The following is a 6414-nucleotide window of genomic DNA, read 5'->3' on the forward strand; positions in this document are numbered from 1 at the left end:
GTGGACATGAGAGTTCTGAACTTCAGGGCTCTAGAAGACCCAGGCTGTTCAGCCTCTCTCTGCCTCTCCCTATCCCCAAAAGAAAAAGGCAACAATTCAAAACCTTCAATGTAGAGTTGCATGAAAGTGTATTATAACACACTGTCTTACCTACAGGAGGTGCTCAGATAAATGTTGAATCAACAGTTAAGTTGCAGTCTTGAAAGGCTAGTAATTGGTAAGGAACATTCACTCATTCATTCAAGAAATGTTTATTGAGCATTGACTGGGTGTCAGGAACTGTTTTTGGCACTTGGAGATAGATTTGTGAACAAAACAGAAACACACAAAAATGTCTGCCTTCACGAAGCTTACGTGCCAGGTGGGTTTTCAGCCTTGGCTGACTATTAGAATCACCAAAAATCCCATTGCTTAGACCACACCTCCCAGAGATTCTGAAATTCTGTAGTACAAAGTGGGGATTAGGAACAGGTTGTTTGTTTGTTGTTTAAGCTTTTGAAGCGAGTCTGAGGCACACTCACCTGAGAAGCCTGAGAACCACTTTTCTAAACCATAGCCAACCAGCCAACTGACCACTTGGGCCACCCCCACATGTCAGCTGTGTCCAGGGACAGTTAGTCTTCAGACAACTGGGCCCCTACAAGGCAGTGCTCACTGACAGAACACTTCTTCAGGGTTACAGGAAAATGAGAAATACCCGAAAGCCACAGCACATATAAAGAGGCTGTCTACATCAGCTCAGGCTGCTATGACAAATGACCATAGACTAGGTGACTCATACACCAGAAATTCATATTGCACAGTTATGGAGATGTAAAGTCCAAGATCAGGGTGCCAGCATGGTCAGGTTCTGGTGAGGGCCCTCTCCCAGGTTCCAGATGGCCAACTTGGCAGAAAGAGGGCAAGAGAGCCAGCTGGGGTCCCTTTTATAAGGGCACTGATCCCTTCCATGAGGGCTCCATTTTCACGACCTAATCACCTCCCAAAGGCCCCACCTCCTAACACCATCACGTTAGGGGTTAGGACTTCAACATATGAATTTGGGGGTGGGGAAGAAACACATTCAGTCCAATGCAAAGTACAAATGAAATTGTTTCATAAAACACACACACACAAAGTGAACTTCCGTGTACAGAAATTAATTTTTAAAATCAACCAAAAATTTGAGGGATCCCAGGGTGGAATGCAGACTTCAGTGATGAAAGAATCTCAACTGTCATATAAATGTCTGAGAAAACCTAACTAAAAGGAGTGGGAGAATAAAGGGCTCACCTAAGTAACTTTAGAAAAGAGTATTTTGACTGAAAACTGTAAGACTAATGTCAAAATAAAATGTACATAAACACTAGGGAAAAAATCATTTTATAAAATGAGAGCATGAAAAATAATCTGTGTTATTTCTAAATGTTCTAAAATAATCTATTATTGTATATACATGATTGAAATTGGTATATGACCTCATTAAATGTGAGCAGACATTTTGGTTTTCTCATTTGTGTCCCTAAAAGTTTATATATTCAAATTGGTAAAAAAAAAAAAAAAAAAAAAAAAGCATTTCACCATCTCATTGAGAAAATGAAAGTCATCATCTTCAGGGACACAAACAATTTAATATTGAGTGCTGTTGAGAGAGGACCACGGGAGATCTGGCTAGGATTAGGAAAGGGTGCTGGGGAGGCCATGTCTTGAAGCCACTGCCCCATCCTCAGGTATCACCTGCAGGAGGCACTTGGCACTCCCTGAGCTGTCCACATTCTTGGTCTGAACTTCTCCTCTGACCTCTGACTTCTCTACCTCCTTCCTCCCTACCTTTGAAACACCCAGGTACCAAACTTGCTTCCTGTTCTATTACCATCCCCTCTTCTCTCCTTAAACCTGAGGCTTAAAACTGCTTCCCTGACTCTGTCCTGATTTTATTTTTTCTTTCTACTTTTTACATCAGTATCCTAGAGGTATAATTTATATACAATGAAATGTATCCATTTTAAAGGTACAGCGTGATGAGTTTCAACAAATATATATACCCAGATAACCACCATCCCAATCAAAACACAAAACCCACATGAGTGCCCTCATTCCCCTGTGTAGTCAGTTCTTTCTGTCACTATAGATTAGTTTTCCTGTTCTAGAATTTATTACGAATGGAATCATACGGTATGTGCTGTTTTGTGTCTGACTTCTCTCCTTTTGAGAGATGTTTCTGAGATTCATCCATACTGTTTGCACGTACCAGTAGTTTATTCTTTATTGTGGCTGCGGAGTGTTTCTTTGTATGAATACACATTATTTCAGGTATCCATCCCCATGATGAAAGACATTTGGGTTTTTCTAGTTTTTGAGTATTGCAAAGTGGCTATAAGCATTCAAAGTCCTTCATTGCCTTTGTTCGATATCAGGGTGTGGTTATTTCATATGTCTCATCCAGTTGTTTAATTGCTTACAGTGGGAATGTACTATTGGCCAGGGGCAGGATAATCTTTAGCTCTTGTCAACAAATTTGCCCCAGATCCTCTGTCCCCAGCCTCTTCCAGAATGTGCTATCTGACAACCCTAAGACTCTCCTGCCCTTAGCAAAACATTCCATTACCCATGCCTCTGCCCTGAAAATGGAAAACAGGTGTTTAAAAATTAGATTTTGGTGACTAGGTTAACACTAACATCAACCAATGATAAGCTACGTTGATAGCACACATTCCCCAGCGTGATGCCACAAGAATGGCACTTCACTCTGTAGTATCCTTCACCAAGCCTGTAACACCAGTCTCAGTAATCATGAGACGCCCAAACTGATGAACAGTCAGTGAAATACCAGGCTGGTGCTGTTTAAAACTGTTAAGGTAAAGAAAAATGAAGAGAGACTGAGAAACTGTCCCAAACCAGATGAGTCTAAGGAGACATAACAACTAAGCGTAATGTGGCATCCTGGATAGGATCTCAGGGAGAAAAAGGACACTTAAGGAAAAAACTGGGAAAATCCGCATGAAGTCTGCAGTTTGGTTCATAGTAACCTGCCAGGGTTGCTTTCTTAGTTTTGACAAATGTATATACCATGCTGATGTAGGATGTTAACAATAGAGGAAACTGGGTGAGGGAACTGTCTGTACTGCCTTTGCAACTTTTCTGCAAGCACAAAAGTATTCCAAAATAAAAAAAAAACATTAATTATAAAAGTGGCAAGCCCTAACATTCTCCGCACATGAAAACCAGTAACATAATAACCCTGAGCTGTGGCCATCGGGGCTAACTCTGCTCTGCCGTCCCAGACCGACATTTCCCAAGAAAAGCAGGATAACCCCGTGTCTGTTTGCAGCTCTGATTTATTCTCTACTTCCTCTTTGTCCAGGTCTGTCTGGAACTTGTAAGTATATCCAGAAATCCTTAACTTGGCCTTTCTCACAGGTTGGCCAATAAACGGCCCCAAACCAGGCCAGAAGGGACACATGCCACAAAGCTCTTTGGGCAGCAGCACAGCCTCTAACACTCCGCATTTTCCATCACTTTCTCTTTTCCACTGGGAAGCAGAGCACCTGAGAGTGGGCCAGCCAGCCATTGCACAAACCCTGCACCCAGCTCTGTAGTTTTATTTCCCGAGGTTAACGATCTAAATAAATCGGCCCTGTCTTGCCTCTGCTAAGCTGCTTGAGAAATGATGTTTTATAGTCAACATAGATCAGATTGGTACTTTCTTCCTTTGAAAGTTGTCCTCCGTGCAAGTTCTAACTCTACCTAATGAACCAAATATTAGTTTAACTACATGTTGTTAATTAAAAGTGGAATTTAATGTAGGCTTTTTCCCCCTAGGGGGAAAAGGAAAGGAATATTGTACTTCAAAGTTCCTGAAACAGAATAGTAGCCCCAGAATTTATAGGCCTCTTATAATGGATATGGTGAAATATCTTTTACGGGTGTCCTACCCTTAGGGACTTCATTCTACTTCCAAGCAAGATCTGGCCACAGATAACTCTCTATAGCCCAGGCCATTTAGCTTTCATGTGTGGGAGAAGACCTTTCATCCTAAGTTCTCAATCTTTTTTCCATCCCAAACGATTTTCCTGGCAAGTCAACATGAATTGTGTGCACAGAAAACAAAAGCCACATTCCCTGGCCACTCCAGCCAAAGATTTAGGGAAGGGTCTTTATTTGGGTTCTTCCAGAAGTAAACCCTGAAATAAGGATTAAGTGAAAGTAATTTTACTAGGAAGTAATCCAAGGACACATGAGTAAGGAAGAAGAGAAGATATGGGGGACAAAACTAATATGAAGGGTGTGTCATCAGACAAGTTATTACTATGGGTAACTGGGGCTTTGCCTCACTGGCACACACTCCGGATCCAGTGTAGAATTAGTACTTAACTTGAATGAAAGCTAATATTACCTCAAGTTTATAACTAAGAAAACTAGGGTGTCCAATGTTGCTGAGAGAGTCCAATGACATAATGTATTCCTAAGATAAGTAGGCTCTGTATGGACTGAGTGTATTTGTTACCCCCAAATCCATATGTTGAAGCCCTAACCTCCAGTGAGATGGTATTTGGAGGTGTGAACTTCAGGAGGTGATTTGTCTCAGCTGAGGTCATGACATTGGCACCCTCGTGATGGGATTAGCACCCTTATAAGAAGAGGAAGACATAGGATAACTCTCTCCCCAAAAGCACACACCATGGAAGGTCATGTGAGGACACAGGCAAGAAGGTGGCAGTCTACAAGCCAGGGAGAAGGTCCTCACCAGACATTGAATCTGCAGGCGCCTTGAGCTTGGACTTCCCAGCCTCCTGAACTGTGAGAAATAAATGTCTGTTGTTTAAGCCTCCCAGTCCCTGGTATTTTTATTATAGCAGCTCAAGCTGACTAAGGCAGCATCCCACAAAGATAAGGTAGCGTTAATAAGAACTCCATGAAGGAAGCCTTTTCAAGACAATCTTTTGAAGCAGGGATGCCAAAAATACAGCCATCACAGGCTGTTCTTGGGTTATTGAGGATATTGTAACCAATGTATGAAAATGGATACTTGATTTAAGATGTTGTAGGAGACAAAATTCAAAAAAAGCCCAAATGCAATCCATGATCCTTGTTTGGATCCTGGTTTTTAAAAAAGCAATTATAAAATACATGTTGGAGACAATTGGAGAAATGTTAATATGAACCAACATATTAGATATTAAGTAATTTGTGTTCATTTTGTTAGGTGTGATATGTATTATGGTTATGTGGAACAATGATCTCAATGTTTAAAGATACAGGTTCACGTACATAGAAGTGAAATGTTATGATGTCTCTAATTTTAAATGGCTGAATAAAATGTGGTAAAATTCTAACAAATGCTAGGTGGGAGCTATATGGATATTCATTATATCGTTTTTCTCTACTTTTCTGTATGTTTGAAAAAATTCATAATAAAAATTAAAAAATAAAAACAATGTTTTTAAGAAATTCTTAAAATAAATTTTTCAAATATCATAAAAGTAGACAGCATAATTGGGATTTATCTATGTTGTTATATTGTACCCTAGTTCATTTATTTTTTCATTGGAATTTTTGTTAAGATAATTATAGAGTCACATGTCGTTGTGAGAAATAATAAAGTCCCCATCTACACATTACCCAGTGGTAACATTTTGCAAACCTATAGCATAATATCAAAACCAGATACTGACATCAATCCAGCATAATTATACACATATTCCTATCTTTACTGGTACACATTTGTGTATGTGTATATTTAGTTGTATGCAAATTTATCGCATGTGTAGGTACATGTCAAAATACTGACCAGCTCCATCTCTCCAAGGATCCCTCATGTTGCCATGTTATGACCATACCCACCTGCCCTCTCATTTTACCCCTCCCCATCTCTAAACTCTGGCTCCTCCATTTCAAAAAAGTTTGTCATTTCAAAAATGTTATATAAATGGAATCATATATTATGTCACCTTTAGAGACTGACTTTTCTCACTCAGCATAATTCCCTGGAGATTCATCCAAGTTGTTGCATGCATCAAAAGTATAGCTTTTTCATTGCTGAGTAGTATCCCATGGAATCACCACATCACAGTTTATTCAATCATTTACCTGCTGAAGAACACCTGGGCCGACTCCAGTCTGGGGGTGGGGGAGGGCTATTTCAAATAAAGCTGTTATGAACACTGGTATATAGGTATGAACATAAGTTTTCATTTCTCTGGCATAAATATTCAGGATTATAATTGCTCGGTCATATGTTAACTGTATGTTTAGTTTTCTTTTTAAAAAGCCAAACTGTTTTCCAAAGTGGCTGTACCATTTTACACCCCCAGCCAGCAATGTGTAAGTGATCCAGTTTTTTCTGAATTCTTGTCAGCGTTTGCTGTAGTTACCACTTTTTTATTTTAGCCATGCTGATAGATGTGTAGTGATTTCTCATTGTCTTAATTTGCC

This window comes from Microcebus murinus, chromosome 19, assembly GCF_040939455.1.
Source record: "Microcebus murinus isolate Inina chromosome 19, M.murinus_Inina_mat1.0, whole genome shotgun sequence".
NCBI lineage: Eukaryota > Metazoa > Chordata > Mammalia > Primates > Cheirogaleidae > Microcebus > Microcebus murinus.